Source organism: Sciurus vulgaris (assembly GCF_902686455.1).
Source record: "Sciurus vulgaris genome assembly, chromosome: 13".
NCBI classification, from domain to species: Eukaryota; Metazoa; Chordata; class Mammalia; order Rodentia; family Sciuridae; genus Sciurus; species Sciurus vulgaris.
This window is the reverse complement of record NC_136474.1, coordinates 74,867,067-74,892,090: the sequence shown is the minus strand read 5'-3', so window position 1 is coordinate 74,892,090 and position 25,024 is coordinate 74,867,067. Positions and strand designations below refer to the sequence as shown.

Sequence of the window (25,024 nt, the reverse complement as noted above, 5' to 3'; positions counted from 1 at the left end):
GGCTCATGATCGGGAAGGAAGGGAAAGGCCTGCAGCTCCATCTGGATGTGGAGAGGAACCTGTCCGCAGGGCAAGAGCTGGTCCTCCCAGGGAGGGCATGCCCATCGCTCCTGGCCAGGGAGAGGTGGCGGGCACACGCAGGATGCACAAGAGCATGAATGTGGTGTTGCAGGTCAGCTGGGGCCGGCGGTGGAGTGAGGCTGCAGGGATCACGGCTGCGCAGACACCACACACCTGTCATTCTCCCTCACGGCCACTTGGTGTGCAAGAGGCAGGGCTGGAGTTGCTCTTACTAATGATCTCTTTCCTTCTGCCACCTTGTCTCTTTGTGTTCCTGGTTGAGAAGAACTCTGGAGGCACTACCAGGGGACAGTTGTGTATAGTTTCTTTTCTAGATCTTTCCATGGGAGCCTTCGGGCCTTTTGCCACTGTTTTTCCTACCAGGCATTTTGCTGTCCCTATTGAGTGGTGTAGAGCCCACGGGAGGCTTTGCCTTTGAAAGCTTCAAAGGTGTTTGGGAAATAACCTAGCAACAGCTGCTTGTGCAGAGCATAATTAGGGGCCCCCAACAGTTCTAGAGAGAAGCTATAATTAAGGTTCTGAGCACTCCCCTTGCAGAGGGAACCAGCACTCAGTCCCAGTCGCCTGAGAGGGCATTGGGAACAGCCTGGATCCAAGTCACTCCAGCAGGATGGGCCCCAATGCTGCTCCAGTGAGTCCGCACTGGGCGGGTGGGCAGCAGCCCTGCCTGCTCCTCCATGTCCCCTTCAGCCCTGAGCCTGCTCCCTTATGTCAGGGAGCTGGAAGGCTGGGAGAAAGGCATGATCTGATAAACTCTCTATTTCACCCTTTAGTGAGTGTGCCTCCTAATCCCTCACAGGTACAATGAATATAATAAATGGGACAACATTCTCTCAGAATAAAGCCTCAGCCAACTGTGGTTTGGTGTATGGGTGAATGGGGACAAGGCAAGGAGGGTTATTTCTCTCCTCCTTCTAAATCAATGTTTAGGATGGTTCCTGTTTCCAGGCCAGGATGTGGGTGGAGGAGGGTCTAATAGCCTGACTTTCCCAACCCCAAGTTTCTGGAATGTGAACTTGGAGACACATGTGTCAGTCCCTGTGTGGAGGATACAGAGATGGCTAACATCATTCGTGTCTTCAAAGAACATGTCATGTGGTTAGAGAGAGGACACAGTGATATGAAAAGTGACCTCAGGACAGGAAGTAGCCACGCCCAGCATTTAGGTGGAACCTATTCTGTGCCCAGCCCTGCGTTAGCATTTTACAAAGAATTCATTCAGGAATTCTTTCACCCACCTTTGGATTCGGTTCTTCCCAGAGTGGCAAAACAACTTGTCCCAGGCCCCATGGCAGGGAAGTGGCTAAGGGCGCTCATGCACACTGTGGGGCCTCCCTACTGTGACATGCTGAACGAATAGCAAGAAGCAGGGAGAGGCAGGAAAGCCCTCCTCCAGGAGTTCAGAGGGCTGGAGGAGATCCCTAGAGGTCTGAAATGTTCTTGAGGGACGGGACATCTTGAGGTGGTGACAGGACCCAGTGTACATAAAGTTGGATGTGGGTGAGAAGACCCAGAATGTGCACAGGAGACAAAAAGACACCTAGACTCAGGGATAGATGGGAGCTAGGGGGAGAAGGACCTTTGTTCTGAAAGTCAGTGGTCCCCAAGGTTCTCCTGCATTTAGATCAAGGGAAGTGCTTGGGAATGTGCAGATTGCACAAAGCTGCTGGCTTGCCTTCTGATCTTGAATGAGCTCCCAGGGAAGCTTCTGCCTCTTCCCAGTTTGAGAACCCCAGTTGGAACAAAGGATGCCATGGAGGAGGAGGACAAGCAGGGAAGGAGGGACGGCAGTGAATATGGCAGCCCTGTAATGGGGTCCCTGCTGTTCTTCCTACAAGGGGGCAGTGGAGGGGGGCTGCAGGCTCTGTGCTCCTCCAGCACACCCAACTGGAGAGATAGGCGAGACAGGCTGGCGGCAGGGGTGCTACTACCTAGATAGCAGGGGGTCAAGGGGCTCCAGCAGCCTTGGGAGGGCCCAGGCACATGCTTCCTTCAAGGGTTTGGAGTGTATGGGCCCTCCTCCGATCTAGGAGAAACTAGGTCAAGCCTCAAAGAAACCAGGCCATGGAGAAGCAAAACCTTTGTCCTTGTAGGGCAAGAGGCTGTCGCATGGATACTGTGATTCTTGCAGGGCCCCCTGAAGTCCTCCTGGTGGATATGCAGTAGAAATCAGAGGCATGACCTGAGGCATGGGAGGGACCCAGCTTGTGTAGTCTGGAGAACGTGGGGCGTGGGGCGTGTGAGAGCTGCCTTTGGACATTTGCAAGTTTGTCCTTGGGAAGAGCTGTTAAGCTTGTCTCTGGGGTTGTGGGGAGGACAAGAGCCAAGGTGTATGACAGAAATCTGTGATGTAGTCATATTAGCTAATAGGTATCAAGCTCCTCAAATTCCTGTTGTAACTACTTTATAGGATTAATTCATTTCTTCCTCATGACAACCCCTTGAGATAGGGACTCTTGTTACAGTCATTTACAACAAGGAAACAAAGGCACAGAGAGGATAGGCAACTTATCTGTGGTCACATAGACTAAGTGGCACATCTGGGATTTAACTGAATAAGAGGCTCCACTATGCCTCATGTAAGAAAGGCCTGTTGGGCCTCTAGGGCTGTCTGTGGGGGGACTGGGCTCTCAAGAAGGACAGAGGGTCCTATACAGAACTGAGAGACTAATGGAGACATATCCAATACCGTGCTCCTGATGGATGTCCTAAAGTTGGCTTCTCATATTTTGGGATGTACATGAATCCCTTGGGGACCTCGATTGGTTAAATGCAGATTGCATTTCTCAGTCTCACAGGTGATGCGGACGCTCTTTCGGGGGACCACTCAACCTGTCCCTAGATGATCTTCACTATGCTGGCCTCCCTAAGAACTTAGGACTTGCTTGCTTACAGGCCAGCCAGATTTCTCAAGCCCAGCAGCAGACTGAACTTCAACAGAGGTTAATTCTTTGTGTTACAGATGCTCATCAAAAGATCATTTAGAAAAACAACACCCTCCCAGGGGCTTAGTTCAAGCAGAAAAATATGGCCTCCCTCTCTACAGTCTTTTCCCTCTGAAGGTATAAACCCTTTTTGTGCCAATATATATATTAGGCATGTTACAAGCTTTGTTTAAAGAGTAACAGCACAGCCAAATATCCTTTCTTATTGCTGACTTCAGACGCCTTCTATTTAACTCATTTCCATGAAAACATGCAGCAGGAAATCTCTCCAACCGAAGAAGGGAACTCGCAATCTTTAAAGCCCAGTTCATACCACCATCATTGGTAAATTATCTGGTACATTCCATTTATGCAGTTAAAAAAGACATGGGGGAAGAAATAGTTTGGTAAAATCAGCTGATTGGAATTTTCATGAACTTCTAAGATGCCCTAAATGTTGATCTGCAGGCGCAGTGGTAAACCACGCCCTGGCACGCGTGAGGCCCCCGGTTTGATCCCCAGCACTGACAAATAAATAAACAAACACATAAAATCACACGTGTGTCTGAATATTGGTCAGCTGACCCCCCTTTTGAGGCTGCCTCCTCTATACACTATGCTTAGGGGACACCCTGCCCACTGGAATTCACCATCTCTCCTCAGGTTTCCACAGAAGTAAATGAAAAACCTAGTCAAATTACTCTAAGCTTGCAACCCTTGTTGGACACACTCTTCAGACCCCATGTAGTCACATTACTTAAAAAAAAATTGCTTTTTAAAAAAATTATTTTTAATTGTGGTAAAAAATGCATATCCTAAAAATCTTAGGCATTTTTAAGTGTACTGCCCAGTGGTATTGAGCACAGTCACAATGTACAACAACCACCACCATAGAGCTCCAGACTCTTCATCTTGCAAAACTGAAGCTCTATGCCCACTGAACAATGTCCTATTTTCCCCTCTCCCTGTCCCTGTCACCCCCTGTTCTTCTTCCCGTCTCTATGAGTTTGTCGGGACTGGTCCTTGTGTCTGGCTTGTTTCACGTGGCATTAATGTACTTCCCCTTACTCTTCAACAGCAGGACAGTGTGGGGAGTGGAGATGGACTTCTTTTAAAAAGCACTCTGTCGCAATGCAGTTGTCTTCTAATTCAACTAGAACTCCTTGTCACAGATAAGAGCTGGGGACCTTATTCTCATGGGGTCCAAATCATGGACTCTGAATCCTACTTCAGTTCAAAGACATGATAAAATGTTTTGTTTGTCCAGAGATGTACCAGGGACAGCATCCCTACCACCCTACCACCACCATCCTCACCAGAATTTGTGGCTGGGCTGGTTCGAGAGGTGGAGGGAGGGTTTGGTCCAGCTGCTTCAGCCTCAGTTTTGGCACCTGTTGAACTGCTGGGGTGTCTCAAGTTCTCCTTGGCAGGTCGTTAGCATCCTAGATGGCTGCATCGTTCCCAACAGCAATCTTTTTTTATTGACAGGGTCTGTGTTGGCTAGGCTGGCCTCACACACAATCCTCCGGCCTCACTCAGTCACTTGAGTAGCTCGGATCACCAGCACGCACCCCTGCACCAGGCTTCAACAGCAATCTTTAAGCGAGGAGCCCCGCTGGGCCACAGTGATTAATTTTTAATGGATCTGTCTGTGAGCAAATGGCTCCTTTTAGGAAGATGCATTAACTGCCAGGCCATAAAAAGACATTTGTCTCACTGACTTTCAAGAGGAAATCTGGCGGCTCTCTGTGGCAGTGAGTCTCAGACCTGCTACAGGTTAAAAGCACCTGGGGAACTTAAACAAATCCTGATATTCAGGCCAATTACATCAGAAGCTCAGGGTGGTACACAGGCATAAGTAATTGTTAAAATTCCCAGGTGATTCTAGTGTGTAGCCAAATTTGAGAACCAGAATCCTAGAGTTCTATAATTCACCTGCTTGAAGAGATAAGCAGTATTTTCATGGTTTCCTAATTAATGCATTTCTCTATTTCTAGCTCCACCTAACACAAAATGAATCCTTGAAGCGCTGCAGAGGACTTATCTGCGGGAAGTAAGAATCTATCAGAAAAGGACTAATCAAACAACGACTAATATTTATTGAGAACTTCTGATGTGCCAGGCACTGTGCCAAGGGCTACTTTCTCATTAGTGCATTTAATGATCAAAATGACCTATGAAAAGGCATAGAGAGATGAGTAACTTGACCAAGGTTAAATTAGCTAATAATTGGCAGAGCTGAGATTTGATCCCAGCAGTGAATAAAACAAAGTCCCTGTAATCATGGAGCACACAACTTAGCAGGAAAGACAGCTGAACAAACAAATGTATATGTCCAGTGGAGATAAGTGTGAAGAATAAAAATAAAGCAGGGTAAGGAGATAGGGGGAGTGGGGTGGGTGGTCCAGGAAGGCCTCTTTCATCAGAGGACATCTGAGCAGAAGCAGAGGGCATCCAGGGAGGGAGCCAGGTGGCCTCCTTGGGATGCACAGCAGAAAAGGTGAGCTCTGAGCTGCAAATCTCCCCTTTCTGGCCTCCACCCCCGCCCCCAAAGAAGAGCAATATTCTCACTTTCCTCCTGTCACCTAGCAAAACTTCCTCTCCCATCCCGCATGAGAATGCAGGGATACATAATTGAGAACATCTCGGAGGAAAGAATGATGGAGTACAGGTTGAGCACCCATTACCCAGCAGTAGATCAGCTCCCCTCATGAGAACTCTGTTTGAGACTTGTGTTTATTTTTAATTTCTATTTGGGGAAATGATTGCAGATCTGTCTCATCTGACTGGCGCAGGTGACAAGCCTTGTGTCACCTGACCTCTCTCCATCCAAGCTCACAACTCTATGAGAGATGCTCACTTAAAATCTGTTGAATGAATGGGATAAAAATCTTAAGCTAAAGGATAATTGCTATGTCCACGATTGCTTGCTTGAATTTATTTTTTAATGATATGTCCGTGTTAGCAGAATGATATATCCATGAAATTTTAGAAATCGAACACTAGTCCAGAGGAAACTTTTTTTTTTTTTTTTTTAAAAACACTTAATTGCTATGTTAAAAACCACAGGGCAAAGTAAGTCTCTCTGTTCAAGTCCAGCCCTCTGAAATCTAAGGACTCCCCCAGCTGTGGGGTATGGGCTTGGATTTCTATGTCACAGGATGGTGATGCTACTGTAGTGTAGTAACTGAGCCCTCTCCTCTGCTAATTTTGTCCAGGGCCAACCTTGAGGTCAGACTTGGGGCTTTGTGGCACCCCCCTGCCACTCCACCCCCCAAAAGACAGGAAATATTAATTCAAAACCACTTGCGAGTAATGTGTGTAATGGTGACTATCTGGCAGGTGCTGGCCACGGGCTGGAGACTCAGCTCTGTCTTCTTTCAGTTCATCATCAAGAGTTGCAGAAGGTGGACACTATTACATCCCTGCTCTGCAGAGGAGGAAGCTGAGGCAGGGAGCTGGATGACACAGGAAGGACATCATGAAGTCCCTCATCGGACGGGTCCCTTCATGCCTCTCCTGTGGCAGCTTCCTGCTGTCTGCTCAGCTCCTCACAGCTGCTCTTACGTCATCCCTCCCAGAGGGTTGGAATCTTCCCTAGTTCACAGTTCAGAGCATGCTCAGAAGAGCTTCCCTGAACGTCCCCTTCCCTGGGTTCTGGGTTGAAACACAATCTTCCCTGAGGATAGCTCAGATGGAGTCAGTAGACTAAGAGAAGCACAAAGACATATGTCATCATCTGGCTTTTTTTCACCGACGCAGGATCAGGTGGAACTTAGGTCTGTGGAGTAGGATAGATCTTAGAGCCCTGGGTGGCTTATTAAACAGAGGCTGTGGGAGGGGACTGCCATTATCTGAAATGTGTTAGAGGTGCTTCTCTCACAGGCTTGGAGGAAGGGCAGGCTTGGAACAAGGCTCCTGTTGCAGGGTTGGCCCTGAGCAGGGGTCAGTATGTCAGCAGGAAGTAGCTGCTTCAACAACATGGTCCAAGGAGCCAGGAAAGCCCTGCTTGCCCAGAACTTGGCTTACCTGGCTGTCCCAGCTCAGGGGAACCTCACTACAAATGACTTTTTAGTTAAGGCAGCATTTCCTGAATGGGTTCACATCTAACAATGCTATAGTACAGGTATTAGGGGAGATAAGGGTGTGTGTCCAAACACCCTTGGGACAAGCTGGCAATAACCAACATGTTTATAAAGTCTTAGGATATCTTAGATGGGGGTTTAGCATGTGACATTCATCAAACCTCCTTGACTACATATTCAATTTTTTGTAGGTGCATCTTGGGGGCCAATTTTTTTCAGGGCAGGCTATGGGAAATACGAGGCAAGTCTGATAATACGTCAATATGGTGCCTGGGGGAGGAATAGTGACTATCTTCTATTAGCAAGCCCTAATGGTGCCTGCCGAACGTGGCTCTGTGTGAATGGGGATGCACACTGGATGTGAGTGGGGTAGTCACTGTATGAAGAAAGAGAAAGGGGGTCAGGGTGAATCCCTGTTTGGGGGGGGTCTCTTAAAAAATACTGAATTATAAAAATAAGATTATATATGGAAGTGAACCCTTATTTTGAATCAGAAAAGTAATGGAAGCAAATTAAAAATTATAAAAAGCTGGCAAATACTTATAAACATAATTTATAAAAATAACATTTTTGCTAATTAGCTGCTTGGCAAACTGCAGGTAGCAAATATGAATATTCTGCAAAATTTTTAATCCTCTCTTCTATGACAATTTTGCAATATAATTTTCTACAGAGGGAATTTAAAGACAACAGGGCTTGAGAGATAATTGAAAAGATAAGTGTTCCCTCTAATATAGTTGATAATTTAGGGTGGTTGATAGTTTAGAAATTTCTCTCATATTCAAAACTAGTTATAGTAATATCTTATGCATTTGCAGGATTATTATCACATTTGGGAAAAATTCTATTACATATTCTTTTATATATGAGCTGTAATATTCAGGGGCCTTTGCAGTTTTCATATGTGGTGACTAATTTTTGAGTTGATGACACTCATCCAGGTTTTTGATACTGTCCTAATTGTATTCACATGCTCTGAGTTGTAGGGTGGGGCCCTGTTTCTCTGTTCTATGACCCCCTGAGTTGGCTTAGTGGGCCAGAGGATTCCTAGAAGTTAATCCTACCCAAGACTGCTGGCCAAAGAGAGGTAACTTCAAATCATGTAAACACATCCTACTACTGTCAAACTAAATGTACCCCTGGCTCAGTCTCCCCTTAGTTAGACCCTCCCAAAATGCCTGTCCATGAGAGTATCACTGAACGTGAGGAAGCATGACAGGGAAGGTCAGACTGTCAACAGACTGTCATATCATGCTCAAAATGACTTTGTATTACAAAAATACATGACCACGTGTTATAGTTTGGATATGGAATGTTCCACTCATGTGTTGAAGGCTTGGTTCCCAAAGCAGTAATGTTCAGAGGTGAGACTCTTGGGAAATATTTTGATTGGGTCATGAGGCCTCTGATTTCATCCATTGGTTAATCCATTGATGAGCTCATAGCTGATGGCATTATTGGGAAGTGGTGGAAATGTTAGGAAGTTGGTCACTGGGGGTGTGATCCAGAAGGATGTATCTTTCCCTGGCCCCCTCCTCTCTCTCTGCTTCCCATTGTGAGGTAAGTAGCTTTCCTCTACCATACCATTCGACCATTATGTTTCTGCCTCACTGCAGGCCTAAAAGCAATGGAGCCAGCTGACCAGGGACTGAAACTCTGAGCCAAAACAAATCTTTCCTTCTTTAATTTGTTTTTCCCAGGTATTTTGTCACAACAGCAAAAATTTGACTAACACATCATGTGAATACACTGTTGGGGCCCTTTGCAGGGCCTTGGGCAGGGTTGTGTAAGTGAGAGGCCTTGAGGTTAAGCTTCATGAGATCTGTGATAAATCTGGCCCTGAATAGGAATAAAAATGTCAGGAGAAGAGGATAATGATCAAGGAGAACAGGAAGACCTCTTGACAGAACTTCCAAATTAGGAAGGAAAGTAGGGACATATTCTAGGACTCTCCTTTGAAGTCAATGAGGGCAGAGCCCTTGTCCTCATAGGCTGAAGCAAATTATGGAGAGTGATCACTCTGGAGACCTTGTGGGAAGGCCCTGTGGACTCTCCAGGAGAGGGAATGTGGACAGAAATGAACTTGATTTTTGTATATTGCTCTTATATTCAGCAACATTGCTAAATAAAGTCTTCTTATTAAATCACTAGTTTGTCTGCAGGTTGAGATTTTTCAGACACTGCAATCATCTGTGGATAACAATAGTTTTGCCTCATTTTCCTTGCCAGGCCTGCTAATGCAGTGATGAACAGCAGTCATGGGCAGATAAACTCCCATCCTATAGCATCCATATGCTGCCCTGGTATTCCTAATCCTATTTTACAGATTGGTAAAGTAAGGTTTTGAAAAGATACAGTGAACAAGGTAAGTGTTAAAGCTATGAGTAAACCTAGGTCCTGTTTTGAACAGTGATGTGTTCTCTACACCCCCAATTCTCAAACTTGAGCACAAATCAGAACCACCTGGAGGGTTTATTAAGCCTCAGATGGCTGGTTCCACCCCAGAGCTTCTGACTCAACAAGGCTCAGGTGGGGCCAGAGAACTGCATGTCTAACAAGTTCCCAGGTGATGCTGCTGCTGGTGGTTTGGGATCACCCTTTGAGAGTCCCTCTGCACTACAGAACCAAATTCTGAGCCTTCTTTCCTGCTTCATTCAGCCCCACTTCCTTCTCTGTTCAGGGCTCAAGTGCCACGTCTCTCCTCCATGCATATGTAAGGAGCCTCAGCCCAGGTGGACTTCCTGTGTGTCCTTGGGACCTTGACCCACAGCCTTCAGCTAGCATGGGTATCGGCTGCCGTCACCATCTGTCTCTGTGTAACTGCCTTCATTAAACAAGCCATGCTGCTAAAAAGGGCTGTCTCTGCACCTGACTTCCCAGGCTGTGTTATGGGCATCACACCAGCTGATGCTTTGGCCCTCAGCCAGAAGACCAGAGGAGGTTCTCGGGATTACCTTCTGGGTGAAGGCTGCCCAGGCTCTTCCGCTCGGATCTGTGGGTTCTGCTACACTGCCACTTCCATGTTTCCAAGGAAGTCCAAGTGATTTGTTCCAACTCCTATGATTTGGACCATAGGATTCAAGTTCACAGCAGCTTTGTTTCATACTGTGTTCTGAGCCTTGGGTGTGGGAGCCTCAGTCCACTCAGCTCATTGGGTCCATTGGGCAGATGAAGCTCTTTAGGGGCCCTTAGGACTGATACTGGGATGGTGCCCCTTCTTGTATGCAACACAAATACAACCAGCACAAACCATAAAATAAGTGTTCAGAAGTCCAACCTAGGTCTAATCTTCCCCCCACAATTACTACTTTGATTTTTCTTTTATAGCAAAACATCAAATTATTTAAAAATCCTTTTTGGGTGTTCTTGCTCTGCTGGGGCTCTGACTCTTGGGTGCTCCAGGACACAGGGTTGCCTCATGTATTGTATGGTAAACATTTTTGGTTTTTGTTTTTTATTTTAGCTGAAGAACCTGTCTCTCATCTTACCTAGTGCATCCTGCGTTCCTCTGCCAGACGGAGATTCTTCTGATGCTGCACATTTGTATTGAGAACATCAACCTTGGATCTGGGTTCAAATCCTGCACCAGTAACTTATGTAATGGTGACTTAAAGAACTTCTTTAACCTCTCTGAACCTAAGGCTGTTCATCTGCATAATGGAGATAATACCTATGTGGAAGGATTGCTGTCAGGATGAAACAGAAAACACACGAAGCGCCAAGCTCTGCATAGCTGCTGCTTCCCTTTCTCAGTCTCCCTTCAGCTGAGTGTCGGAGACCTCACGGTTCCTGTTTGCTTCTTGTATCATGCCCACACTCCTCATTTCTCAGGTTCTTTCTGATCTGCCCCTCCTGTCCTATGCAGCCTCTTCTCCCCAGGTGTCCTCTCCATGCGTGGGATGTCACCACCTTTGTCCTTTGCTCCTGCAGTTGTCTTTGGAATGTCCCTCCTCTCTCCCCGTCCCTTCTTGTCTAGATCTTGAAGGCTCCCTTCAAGGCCATGTCCTCAGGGTGTCCTCCAGCTCCAAATGACCTCTTACTCAGAGGAAAAATGGGGCTGGAAAGGTAGAAAGGAAAAGGAAAGGTTGCAGGAAGACCCGTCCACGTCACTCATTCCACCTTGGCTGTCGAAGCCACCTCGTCTGACTCGCTAAGATTTTAATTTAGGCTTGTTTTTCTAGTTAGCCTACCTGTGCCTGTCAGGCTTGAACAACAGAAATAATAATAAGCGCTGCTGCTCAGCAGACACTGACTATTTGGTGTATTTAATTCTCAGAGTGGCCAGGTGAAGAAGTACAAGTATAATTTCCCCTTACAATGGCTCAGCACAGATGTTCCATCTTGGGTAAGTGTCTGTGGATGATGATGGTGGTGACATATGTTCTTGCCTGGCATCAGGATGCCACTGTGCTCTTTCATTGGCTCCTGATAAGAGTGGTGCAGATGCAGATATAAGGAGCCAGTGGAGCAGGAGGCTGGCAAAGAGTGAGCAGGGGCAGCTCTTCCTGGGGGATTTAGTGGCCACCTAGATGGTCCAAGGAGGCCTGATATTCCCACATTAAGAATATATTCCAGGGCTGGGGTTGTAGCTCAGTGGTAGTGCAGTTGCCTAGATGTGTGAGGCCCTGGGTTCGATTTTTCAGCAAAATACACTGACAACTAAAAACAATTTTAAAAAAGGGACCATATTACAGTTTTACCTTGGTATCTGTGGGGGATTGGTTCTGGGATCCCAATAGACACTAAAATCTGTGGATGTCCAAGTCCCTCATATAAGATGGTGTAGCATTTACATGTAACCATGTTACTTTAAATCATCTCTGTTAATTATAATACTTAATACAGTGAAATTCTATGTAGATCATTATAGTCTATTGCTTAGGGAATAATAACAAGGAAAAGCATCTGTACATGTTCAGTAGAAACAATTTTTTATTCTGAATGATTTTGATCTGCAGTTGCTTGAATCCACAGATGTAGAACCTGTGAATACAGAGAGCCAACTGTTTTGGGGCAATATTATGGGTGTATGGGAGACCACAGTTGAAATGCAGAGTGACACCTGTCATGTACTTGATGAATATCGATTGTTTTTAGAAAGGTTCACCCAAGAGCCACCTTAAACAGCTGAACACAGGGCTGCGTTGGAGGGAGCAGACGCAAACAGGAAATAAGCGTGCTCTCTTCGTGGAGTGTCCTTCAGGAGAGTGCTAGTTGTCTCTCAGCAAGACTTTGAGGAAACAGCACTCCAGCTGGGGGACTTCTGAAGTGAGGAGGAGGGACATATTTGTCCCCTCAGACAGGGATTATAAAGGGTGCCAATGGCTCTGGGTGGCCCGAGGACCCTGTGTGCATGGGGTGGTGGCGGAAAATGGAGGCCAGAAGCCCGCCTGGGGTGGTCCTCAGAGAACCTGACTCCAGCAAGACATTGTTAGGTGAGTTGTTCGAATGACGGAGTTTTCCAGACAGCAGGCTTGTCCCAGTCTGCTCACAGCCCACAACTTTCTTCGGATTTAATCCTGTTGGAAAGAAATGCTCCCCAAATGGTAAGGGCAGCAGGACCTTTGATCCTGCACGCTGGTCTCCTGCAGATGAACACTGAGCACTTCCCAACGAATCAGAGGCGGGAAGCCACAGCCTTGCTCACAGGCACCTCTGCATCCTGTGCAGCTCCTGGCCCCTGGCAGACACCCAAGAAACACAGCTTGGAAACGTCTGCAGGGGAAGGAGTCCTGGAGACCAGCCCAGATTTATCACTCCTAGTTTTATAAGCCTGGGCAGGCCTTGCAAAAGGCTGCAGACCTTAGTTTCCTCATCTTCAAAATGGGAGACAATAATACACACCCTTCTTGTATCATAGGGTTGTTACGGGTCTGATGATAATCAGACATGTGGAAATCAAATGCAAGGCAAGTTTGGAAAGTTACACCCACCCAAGGGTCTATTGTTCCCAGCATCTGCTCAGCTGCCTTCTTAATATATGCTGAATTGTAGCTGGCCGTCCTTCCACGGGGTCAAGATTTGACACATCAGCTCTCAGAAGCTCCTGTAGAGAGCCCAAGAGCCGTGACTGTGAATTCTTTTGTCTGCTTTTATATTTTTTCCGTCTCCTTGCCTGTCGACTATCAGCTGTCACTTCTCTCTACTCAAAGTGTGCCTGCCTGGTCCCTAGTTTGTTGTCTACAATCCGCTATGGATTCGACAACCAGATAATGAAGCTTATTCCAAGCATGTGTAAAGCAAAGATCCGTGGGCTTGGGGGCGACCTAATGCCCTCGTGTGTGCAGCACACGCCCTCTGTAGCTGCCGCGGACCTTCCCCCTCCCCTCCTGCCTGTGGTTCAGATGGATGTCGCCGCAGAACAGGGGAGCTGTGCCCCCACTTGTGAGTTCAAACCTCGACTCCATTCGGAGTGACCAGCTGTCCTTACCCACTACTCTCCACTGGGGACACTGGATCAAAGAAGAGGCTAGCAGAAACAGGTGCCTTGTCCCAAGTCCTCCAAGCCCAGCCGCTAGCCTGCTTTGGTCCTTCTGTTTTCTTTCCTCCATCTGCCAGCCAAACAAGAACTCCAGAGAATGCCTGTTTGCCGAGGGTCCCCTCCTCCAGGCTCTGTGCTGAGCACTCTCCATGCTCTGTCTCATGGAGTCTTTGAATAACCCTAAAAAAATGAAGCTGTCATGTCCCTTTTATAGGTAAGCAAACTATTCAGAGAGGGTGCACACTCTGCCCAAGGTCCCACAATTCTTAAGAAACAGAACCAGGGCTGGTATGAGAGGGCTTGTATCCTTGTAAGGGGACAGATAGATGAGGATGGCGGGGACACAAGGTTAAGAGAATAATTCTATAAAATGAGTCCACTGAACTGACTTCCCACATGCTTTCTTTGCCAAAAAGCAATCAGCTTGCAGCCCTGAAGGGCCAGGAAACATCACATGGCTCAAGAAACTGAGGCAGGGGCTGGAAGGCCTGGCAGCTGGTATAGGTAATGATTGAGAGGGTGAGAAGATGAGGGCCGGGTATCAAAGAAAGAAAATGGGTTCTAATAGTTAACACCTCCGGGATCAGGATCGTGCTTCCCAGACACAAGGGACACAGTGATTACCCCTGTCTGCTGCCTCTGTCTCTCTTACATAAAGCTTGCTTTCTGCGCTTGCCTTGGTGTTTCTCGGGTGTTTAACCTTCAGCACCAGGGGGACGAGGACAAGTTTCTGATCTCCAAGACCCCGATCACCCTCCCTGTGACTCTCCGGCATCATTTTTCCTGGGCTCTCGACAGTGAATCCTCCTCAATCCTGGCAGCCAAATTCTCTTCTGCAAAGGGTGCAGTGGCTGGCAACAGAGGTGGCAAGTGTGTCGTCTTGCTCGCGAAGAAGAAGGGCAGATTTCTTCCAGAGGAGCAGAGGGGGCCACCAGAAGTGGAGGAGGCTCAGCAAGGAGGCTCAGGGTGGGGACGCCTGACAGAGGCTTCACACAGAGGACAGTTGGGTGGTGTGATTCCTGGAGAAATATCTAAAAGGTTGCTTGAAAAATACTGCCTTCTGGCCGATATCTGAAGAGTCCTTTCTCTGAGATTCAACCTTAAAAACTTAAAATATTAACATCTCTGCGTGGTTCTGGTTCAAATTCCTTCTAAAGTGCAAATAGCTGATACTAGCTTCCTTTTAAAGGTTCATAGAGGGTTTTGAGAGAAGATAAAGCATCTTAAGATAAAGCGTGAGGATGATTGAAACCTATTTTGCAAAGAAATTCTCTGGGCCAAGTGCATCTTTTCTATATGCCCTGACTGGAGGGTGGCTGCTTCTTGAAAGTGGCCTCCACCTGAAGGTCCCACAGGTACTTCAGTGACCATGTAGCGAGAGCTCGGCTTGTACGCAGCCCGGGTTCTTAGGCAGAATATGCCCTGCCATTGAAGTTGGCTGGCCTGGGCCCACATGATCTTTTTCCCACCCAAAAATGCCAACTTTCAGCTGACCTCAGCTCTTTCCTTTCTACATCTGGTGAGGTCAGACCCTTGCTCCCTCCGTGCTACTTGGTCCCTGGAGATTCATTTCACTGCCTCGCAGGGCAGGTCTCTATTTAAATTTGAGTTTTTAAATGACAAAAGTGGTTTAGGTTCATTTTTAAAGATTCCATAATTAAAGAAGGAAACTTTGGAGTCAATGTCACTCCTCAATTCTCAAGATTCCTTCAACCCCACTCCATAAGGGCATCAAAACTGAGTGATTCCTGTTCTTCCTTCCTCTCTCCATGTACACACACATACACACACTCCCCCCCCCCCAATGAAGTGATTCTACTTCGCTTGACCTTATCCTACTTTTTTATTTCATCTATTACGGGTGAAGTCTCATGCACGAAGAGATTTTAAATGGTTGCATGGTGTAGAATCCCTTCGTTGGTTAAAATCTCTGCCCAAAGCTCTTAACATCTTTGTTCTACATGTGTCGCTCTCAATAGGAGAATGGCTCTTCTAAAACATTTCCACCTACGTTCACTCACTGTGTTGGGCTGTTAGTCGCCAGATGCTCGTGCTCTTCAGAGACGATTGGGAGAGGTTGCATACAAACTCACCCCTGGCCCTAAAAGAGTAGGTGTGTGGGGGGGTTAGAAATACCAAAGTTCAACTTGAAAGTGTCACTTCAGAAAAGGGGATACAGCTGCACTTTCCTTTTTCACTAGTTGAAGAGCTAAAGCCCAGGAGAGGCAAGGTCGGAGATGTGACCAGGAGGGTCGCATACCTGATCTCATATAGACAAGGCAGGTAGTGCTGGCTTGGCCAGCAGGCAGGAGAGCCAGCCTAGGAGGCCAGCCCTCTGGGGTCCAGCTTAGGTGAAGGAGAAAAGGCAGGTCCCCGCCCCTCTTCCCGTTTCCTCTTTTCCCTCCTGCACGCCTGTACAGATGGAAACCTGGAACCTTGATCTGGGGCCTCTAGGATCCCATTCTGATAAGGAGGACCAGATTCCAGGGTCCAAGGCATTAATCCTAAAACACCATTTACAATAAGGACTTGGAATAACTTAGTCTTCCTAGAGTGTTATTAATTATTTGAGATGTTACTTGCTGAGTAGGTTTTATGTCAAATAAATTTGGATAACTCTAAGATAAGCAAGTTCATTCATTATAGGACTTATCAGAGCCTTTATTTGTCTTTATTTAGACTATCATGTATTTGAGAGTCTACAGGAAGGAGAATCTCCTTTTAAACATAGAGACCCTTGAGGGAAAACTCAGGAAATTTGCAGAGTTCTGATAACCTCTAGGTATATATTCAAAAGAAATTAAAACACAGGTCACATGGATACCTGTCTATAAATGTGCACAGCAGCATTATTCACACTAGCCAAAACGTGGAAACAACCTGTATAACTATCAACTGGTGAATGGATTGAGCAAGACATATTCATAATATTCATACAATGGAATGTTACTTGGCCATGAAAAGGAATGAACTACAGGCATGTGTTACAACATGGATGATTCTTAAAACCATTATGCTAAGTCAAAGAAGCCAGTCCCCAAAGGGCTCACTAATATCATATGATTCAATTTATATGAAATGTCCTGAATGGGCACATTTGGAGAGAAAGAAGATAGGTGGTTGCTTAGGGTGGGGGCTGGAGGAGGGTAGAGGTAAATGGGAATAATTGTTAGCAGGTATGGTATTTCTTTTGGGGGTGAAGAAAATGTCCTAAGTTGATTGTGGTAATGGTACATGACTGTTAATACACTAACAGCCACTGAGCTGTACAGTTTTTGTGGACGAATGGTCAGGTGTGGGACTGACACCTCACTGGAGTTGTTTTATGTGTACATATGGGCTTAGCCATCTTCATCTGGACTTTGGGGAAAGATTAGTGGCAGAGTTTAAGACAGAGCATTGGTGAAGGACCTCAGGCCCACCTGATCCTGCTCCTTGGGCTCACTGCTCAGAATCGGTAGCCTTTGTTCAAATTGCTCCCCTCTCCTCCGATCAGTCCAAGTGAAGCTGAAGGAACCAACACACTTTTTTCATGGCCTTGGATGCAAGTGGGTAACTGACAGACTTCAGGAAATCTCACTTCATGCGGCAGATGAGCCAGTTGGGCCACACCAGGTAGAGGAAAACCTGGATCCCTTCAAGTGCACAAGCTTAAGGGGAACTGCGGAAGTCTATTTGCAAACTGAGTGGCAGTTTAGTAACATGAACGAACATCCCTATTGAGGGAGAGAGTGGGTGCAAAGTCGGGTAGATTTGGTTTGCTTAATTGGGAGCCACATCTGAGAAGAAAATCCACTGTTCAAAAAGGAAGCAGAGCATCACAAAGAATGTAACATGGACAAAGTTTCGGGGAGTAGTGTATGGATCTGGCTGAGGGTTAAGCAGAAAAGACTTTTTGTTTCAACCCCTGTTCTGCAAACATCTCTAAAATGTCCCTGTTCAATGTCTTGCCTTGGTGCATAGCATCCAGGGAACAGAATTTAATTTTCAATGACTGAATGACTTCCTTAGCTTCCAGGTCTTTCTGAATTTGAGTTTATTATGGTGCAAGACTACAGGTAGAGGGTGAAAACCTAGAATTTCATTTGGCAGCTTGGTCTACAGAATGTTCAGACCAGAAACTAATTTGAAGTTAAAAACTCAAGAGCAACAGAATTCCTGACGAGACTTGTTTTTGTTTTGCTATTCTTTGCTTTTCTCTGCAAAGCCAATTCCAGGCTGTACCACCATGTCAGGCAAGTTGCCTTTTGAGGCCAGGAGCAGTGTATGAGGTGACTGTAGGGCAGGGTGGGGTCACCAGGCCCCTGGCTTGCTCATCGGCTGCCCCTCCACCTCCCGCTCTTGTCTTCCCTCCACACGTGTGTTTTCCTGTTTCCTCTTCCGAGTCTCCTTGTTTGGAGGCCTCTCTGGTACAGGCTGATGTCTGAGTTCTTACCTGGCCGTCACAGGCACAGGTGTGAAAGCTGTGCTGCTGTAGTTACTGTAGAGTCTCCGTTAATTGCTATTTTGCTTTCTGCTGATGCCACTGTCTTATTGAGAAACCTGTCAAGTCCTGACCTGCTGGCACCCTCACGGGACTCACCATGAGGGTGGCAGACACAAGTCACTGAGACCACAGTGTGCTCCAGGAGAGCTGAGCGTCATTATCTGGAACCACTCTGAGGAAGGTGGCAGGTTTCACCTGGCATCACCCCCAAACGCAATCCGAAGGTGTGAAGCGAACAGAGCCGCCTCCCTTGAGGAGGTGGAGGACGCAGGGGATGCAGGCTGCGCGGCTCTTCATCTGCACTTTGGGGTCTTGGCCTCCAGGTGGACTGCGGGGCGGGGAGTCTGGCCATCGGGCCAGCTTCCTGCAGTCATGGCGCATGCTGTGCACGCCTGCAGCTTCACATCTCGAAGGGGGTTCTTGTTTGTTGGCTGATCTTCCCAAGGCCATGTGAGGGATGAAGACCCTCATTCTCTTTCATCGAAGAGTGAGTGAGGAAGCTAAGCCTCACAGAGTTGGGTGGCTTGCTCCAGGTCACACAGGTAATACTAGGGAGCAGGCTAGAGCCCAGGTCCCTGACACCAGCCTGCTGGTCCTTCTGGCCCTGTGGTTTTAAGTCCTAATACTGCTTCTGTGCCCTTAGAGGAAAGGAAAAGCAGCTATTGTTCTCCCTGCCAGAAGGGGAAACCAAGGCACAGAGCGGGGTATTTGCTCTTAGCAGTGCGGTGAGTTGGAAACAGAAAAGACTAGAAATCAGACTGTCTGAACCTCAGGCCAGGATTTTGTTTCCAAATGAGCAACTTCTTTCAGCACTGTGTGTTTCTGGTCCTCTATGAATGCTGCGAGCAAAGAGGCTCAGAAAAGGAAACAAAAAGATGAGAGGAGAGGCAGGTGAGAACTGCCCGCTGCCCCACCGGCCTCTCACACGGGCCTCCGCCTCTGCTCCCACAGGTCTGCCTGGAACCGCCTCTTCTTGCCCCGAGCATCCATCCCACCCAGGTTCCTCCCAGTGCCTTCCCACTCCCGGCTTCTAGGGGGCCCCGGGGGTGTCGCTGGGGACTGCCTTCTCCTGTCTTCACTACTGGAGTTACCTGACCTTCCTCCTCTCCCACAGGGACCTTGTCCCTGCCCTCTGAGGGCCATGGCCTCAGCTCTGAAGACCCAAGTGTGACACCACAGATGACAAGGAGCCTTCTGAAGACAGAGCCCACCCAAGGGAATGAAGGGTAGTCAAAACTCTCCTTGGTTGCAGTCACAGGCCACTTAGAAATTTAAGCCCCAAAGGGACTCCACTGGGGGTATTGAAGGGAGATTAGGGCAGGGCTAGAGTCCAGCCCCAAAGCACTGAAAACTAACCAGAAAGCTCTCCAGCAGCAGGGCTCCTCATCTCTCCACCAGGCTTCCCCTCTCTCCTCAGCCCCTTCCTCTGTACAACACAGCATGGCCTTCTCTGCTCAGTAGGTCTCTGGGGCGTGACTGTTCTGTTCACAGACAAGAGGGAATGCCAGGCGTGGCCACTCCCTGCTGGTCAGGGGTGGGCGCATGGATGGTGGGCGCAGGGGTGGTGATAAGATGCCTCAAGGGGACATGCAGGGAGAAGGAACAAATCCCTCCTATGGTGGGCTCCTGCTCCAGATGGCCCCGCACCCAACTGCCTTGTCAGTTCTCCTGCGTCTCCAAGAGAGGAAACTCCAGAGCTGCGGGGGTGAATCCCTGGCGCTGTTGACCAGCTGCCACCTCTGTAAGCTCCCACCTAGATACCAACTCCACCATGGCGGATCTTGTCTAGGGTCTCGTGTTTCAGCCTATATCACCAGTAGCCACACCGTTGCTGGCACTCAAGCATTTGGTGATTGAATAAATATCTTTATTTTAAAGCAAACTTTATTGAGGTATAACTAAAAAGCTGCATGTTTGTCGTATGTAATTTTGAAAGGTTTTGATATATATACTGTGAAACCATTGCCAATCAAAATAATGAACACATCCATCACCCCAAAAGTTTATGTCTTTCTATAATCCTGCCTCATCCCTAGGCAACCACTAATTTGTTTTCTGTTACTATAAATTGGTTTGTATTTTCCAGAATTTTATATAAATGGAGACTTATTGCATTTACTCTATTTATTTATGTCTGCCTGTTTTCTTTCACTCAGCATAATTACCTTGAGATTCAATCATATTGCTGAGTGGTTCACTCCCCTGTATTATAGTAATTCTATTGTCTGGATATACCAGTTTGTTCATTTGAATGTTGATGGACATTTAGATAGCTTATAGGCTTTGACTTTGAGAAAGAAAGTTGCTGTGAGCATTTGAGTATAAATACTTGTATGGACATGCTTTCCGACATAGAAATGAAATGTTTGGGTCATATGTCAGAGGTAAGTTTAACTTGCTAGACCATTCTCCAAAATGGTTATAACACTGATCTTCAAATATCAGACCAAACTTGCATTCCAAACTTGCATATGGGTCAATACGTATTATCCCTTTTGTCGCTGGCTCTTTGCGGTTCCAAAATCCGTGGATATTTGTCACCGCCTGCAGCAACAACTTGCACGGGTCTTATGGGTGGTGGAGTGGAAACTGAGGCACTTCTATCTTTCTCTTTGGTGCACTGCTTTCTTGCTTGTTTATAGAGGATAGAGGAAATGAGGTTTACTTGCTTTGAGAGGAGAGAGAGAGAGACCCCGCTTATCAGAGAGAAAGAAACTTTGCTTAAGAGAGAAACTTTGAAAGAAAGACAGGCTTTTCTCCGGTCCACGATCTGCCTTCCGCCGCTGCCCCTACTCGCTGCTGTGTTCTTTCTTCTGGCTTTTCTGCTAATGGCTGCTGTTGCGTATGTCCCTACTAGCTACTGCCGCGTGTTTTTCCCTCTGGCTGCTAATGGCTGCTGTGTGTATGTCTCGCTCCGCCCACGCTTATATCTCCTCCAGGACGCGGAGTGCAGGGCCACGCCTCTTACGCAAAGATTAGGCCAGACGCTCGGAGCAGGCAATTAGTGCTTGAGAACCACATGTGCATACGTTGTGTGCCTGGACGAGAAAATCACCTGAGTGTGCTTATGTCTATTAACCTCCTCGCTGCCGATGTGATCAGGAGCCATCCCGGCGCCGCCAACGTGGCACAGCCCCCAACACCTTTTGCATATTGTTGAATTTAATTAGTTAAAATTTTATTCAGCATTTTTGTATCCACGTTAATGGGAGATATTGATCTGTTGCTTTCTTTTCTTACACTGTTTTGTGTGGGATGTTATCCCAGGGATGATTAGAATGAGTTAAGAAGTACTCTAATTTTTGGAAAGAACTTGTACAACTGATATTAATTCTTTTTTAAGTATGTGGTAGAATTTAATTGTAAAATGGGTCTGGATTTTTTTTCTTTTGATAAATATTTTGAACTATATATATGATTTCTTTAATAGAAGTAAGTATAACTCAGATAACTTAGTTCTTAAGTTTTTTGAGATTCAATTTGTATGACATAAAATTCTCCACTTTAGAGTATTTCATTTAGTGGTTTTGGGTCCTCAAGATGGTGCAACCATCCTTACTAATTCCAGAACATTTTCATCCACCCAAAAAGAAACCTTATTCACATTAGCAGGCTTGTCCCATTTTCTTCTGATCCCCAGCCCTGGGCACCACTACTCTATTTTCTATCTCTATGAATTTTCTTATTCTGTACATTTTAGATAAACAGGACCACACAATATGTATGTAACCTTGTGTGTCTGGCTTCTTTATTCTGTATAATGGTTTTGAGATTCATCAATGTTATATCATATATTAGTGCTTCATTGCTTTTTATGTACTGACTCTCTAAAACAATCTTGAACAAGAACAAAGTTGGAGGATTCACATACCCTGGTTCTAAAACCTGCTGCAAAACTGCAGTGATGGAGATTGTATAATACTGGCATAAGAGAGATACACAGGTCAATGGAACAATTGAGAATCCAGAAATAACCTTGATCTTTATAGTAAATTGGTATTTTTAAAGATTTCAAGAAATTCAAAAGAGAAAAAAATAGTGTTTTCAATAAATGGGGCTGGGTCAAGAGAATGAAGTTGGACCCTTATCTCACACTATATACAAAGATTAACTAAAAATGGATCAAAGACCTAAATGAAGAACTAAAACTATAAAACTAAGAAATCATAGCCTAAATATTTACTACTGTGGATTAGGCAATAGTTTCTTAGATGTGACATCAGAAACAAAAGCAACAAAAGAAAAAAATAGGCAAACTAGGTATCACCAAAATGAAAAATAAATTGTTTTTCAAAGGACATGATCAAGAAAGTGAAAAGTCAACCAACAGGATTAGAGTTGAAATTTGTGTTTGCAAATCATTCATCTGATAAGGAGCCTGCATTCAGAATACATAAAGAACTTTTCCAATTCAATAATAAAAAATTTAAAATGGGTAAAGGATCTGACAATATACAAAGAAGATATACATATGGCCATGAAAAGATGCTCAGCATCATTTGCCATCAGAGGAACACAAACCAAAATCATAGTGAGCCAGGTGTGGTGGCTCATGCCTATAATCCCAGCAATTTGGGAGGCTAAGGCAGGAGGAGCACAAGCTCCAGGCTAGCCTTCATGTCCACATGAAGGCTGTACAGGAATATTCATAGCAGCATTAGCCAAGAGGAAGAAACAATAGCACATCCATCAACTGATGAATGGATAAGCAAAAATGGTATGCTCACGCTAAGGAATATTACTTGGCAATAAAGAAAAAATGAAGTACTTGTACCTGCTTCAACCACATGGATAAATCTTGAAAACATGCAGAGTGGAAGAAGTCAGCCACAAAGGACTACATAGTATATGATTCTGTTTATAAGAACTGTCCTGAGTAGGCAAATCTATAAGAAAGATCAATGGTTGCCAAGGGTTGGGGGGCAGTGAGAGGCTATGGGAGGGAGGCAGCAATTCAGGGTATCCAGGTTACCCTTGGGGGTGATGAAATGTTCTAAGATTTATTCTGCTGATGGATGCACAATTCCAAATATAGTAGGAGTCACTGAATTATACTCTTTAAAGAGGTGAATTGTATGGTGTACTAATTACAGGTCAATAAAGTTGTTTTTAAAAATAGAGTTTAAAGGCAAATATGAAGCATTGTTCTATTCAAAGGAATACTCTTGCTGGTGGCCTCTGCCATCTGGCTGCATGCTGGGGCAGGGGGAGCTCCAGCCCCACCACGGAGGGAACCTATTGTTGCTAACACCTGGGCCTCCACAGGTTTCCTGTGAGGACAGACCAAAGCAGACAGCTGTGCAGGAGGCCCGAGGGAAGGGCAGGAGACTGTGCAGGGAACCACAGAGAGGAGGGCCCGGGACTCAGGATGGCAATTTCTGTCCTGGTTCCATCTCTGCCGAGTGAGGACCTAGAATGTCGGGGATCGGCTCTATGCTCCAAGTTCCTTCATGGAAAGGCAGAGGTCAAAACTTGACTCCACCCTCCTTTCCTTGCAGAGCGCACTAGGAGGGCTCCCAAGTTCTGTAGCCCAGGGGGTTTATCAGCTGTTCTCCCAGGCCCCTGGAGGCCAGGTCCAGTCTCCGCTTAGCAGTGGGGCCTTGGATGACCTCCCCAGGGTCAGGCTCAGGGGCTCACTAGTCTTCATCCATGCAGGGAGGACAATGGTTAACCTGGCCTGCCTCCCCACAGGGTCGGTATGAGGATTCGGAGTTCTCTTGGTGGGAAGGAACACCCAGGGTGCAGCACTGTGAGTCCAGAGTTCCAGGAACTAGTTCAGGGTGAAACAAGGATGCCGATTCCCAGCTGCAGAAGCATGGGCTGCCCACACCCACACCACTTCAGACCCACAGGGGTCAGGGGTGGGAGGGCAGTGGATGACCCCAGGACACAGCTAGGACAAAAAGCCACACAGAAACAGACCCGTGACTCAGTCCTTTTGGCTTTGGGTTCCTCTTAGCTCAGCTCATGGGCTGCTGAAAGCCACCTTTATACCACTGGTTTCCTGGGACCGTGAAGCCAGGTGTGGCAGGTCATTCTGTACTCCTGGCTCCCTCTCCTTCAGGCGAACTTGGATGAGAATTCCACACTAGTAAGGCGCTGAGGTTGAACATGGGGAAATTCATCCCCAAAGAGACCTCAGTTCACACCTTCCTTACTGGGAATGTGCTGTCACAGATGGTGGTAGTGGAGGGAAGCTGCCTTTGTTCCAAGCACTGGCCCTTCACTCAGACCTGCAGATGCCCAGTGGGTAACTGAAAGCAGGATAAAGTTTGGCATCTCCACCTTTCTTCTGTATCTGTCTTCAGATTCCTGCTCAGCTCTGCCCGGAAGTGTGTTAATCATGTAAAAAAGGTTCATCTAAAAACTAGCAGTTTAAGGCTTACTTTCCTAACTTCCCCTAACCTATTTTGCCTGAGACACGACTTGTAAAGAGAGTCGACGATCAAGATCGGCAGCATCCTGTTTCAGACCCCTAGAGTGGTGACTAGAAGTATCTGGTTGCTGTCCTATGTCTTCCAGAAAGTCATCCACGATCAGACTGACCCCCTAAGCAGGAGCGATCATCCAAGGGAATGGAATTGCCTCCCTCCAGGATCACAGGTCTGAGAGATAAACATCCTGAGCTACACATGGAAATTACCCCTCAAGTAATGAAGACTTCTCTGGAGCCACTCACAGGACCAGATCGGGAACAATGATCAAACCAACCACAGTTGGATCAGGACGGCCAAGGGATGCAGACCTCTCCCCCTGCACCCACTCTTCCTCTCTTTAAACCAAAAAAGCTCCTGTTAGTAGCTGTAGCTGGAAGACAGGGCTGAGAGGCTGGATCTCACTTTGCCTTCCAATATGACCGTTTGCTGGAAGTTCTTTTCCTGCTTTCCACCCTTATCTTTTGTTTATTTTTTTGGCATGAGTGGCCAGAGATGCCTGGTTTGTCAGGCCCCCTGCCCGCCCCCAGATT

At 46.6% G+C, this 25,024-nt stretch overlaps 1 protein-coding gene and 1 long non-coding RNA gene across 6 annotated transcripts in view; one reads left to right on the top strand and one right to left on the bottom strand.

The window, feature by feature from the left end:
• The window catches only part of MAPK4 (mitogen-activated protein kinase 4), a 147,088-nt gene that overhangs the window by 17,431 nt on the left and 104,633 nt on the right, over positions 1-25,024 (bottom strand). The gene's annotated exons all lie outside the window — the stretch shown is intronic.
• Positions 3,996-15,296, top strand: LOC306643388. Of its 3 annotated transcripts, none has more exons than XR_013758923.1 (4): positions 3,996-5,505; positions 10,554-10,687; positions 13,988-14,075; positions 14,284-15,296. It is a non-coding gene; the product is annotated as an uncharacterized lncRNA (long non-coding RNA). The 3 variants fall into 3 exon arrangements; XR_013758924.1 differs by having other exon boundaries at positions 10,554-11,435; XR_013758925.1 differs by lacking the exons at positions 3,996-5,505; positions 10,554-10,687 and adding an exon at positions 11,747-13,785 and having other exon boundaries at positions 14,284-15,295.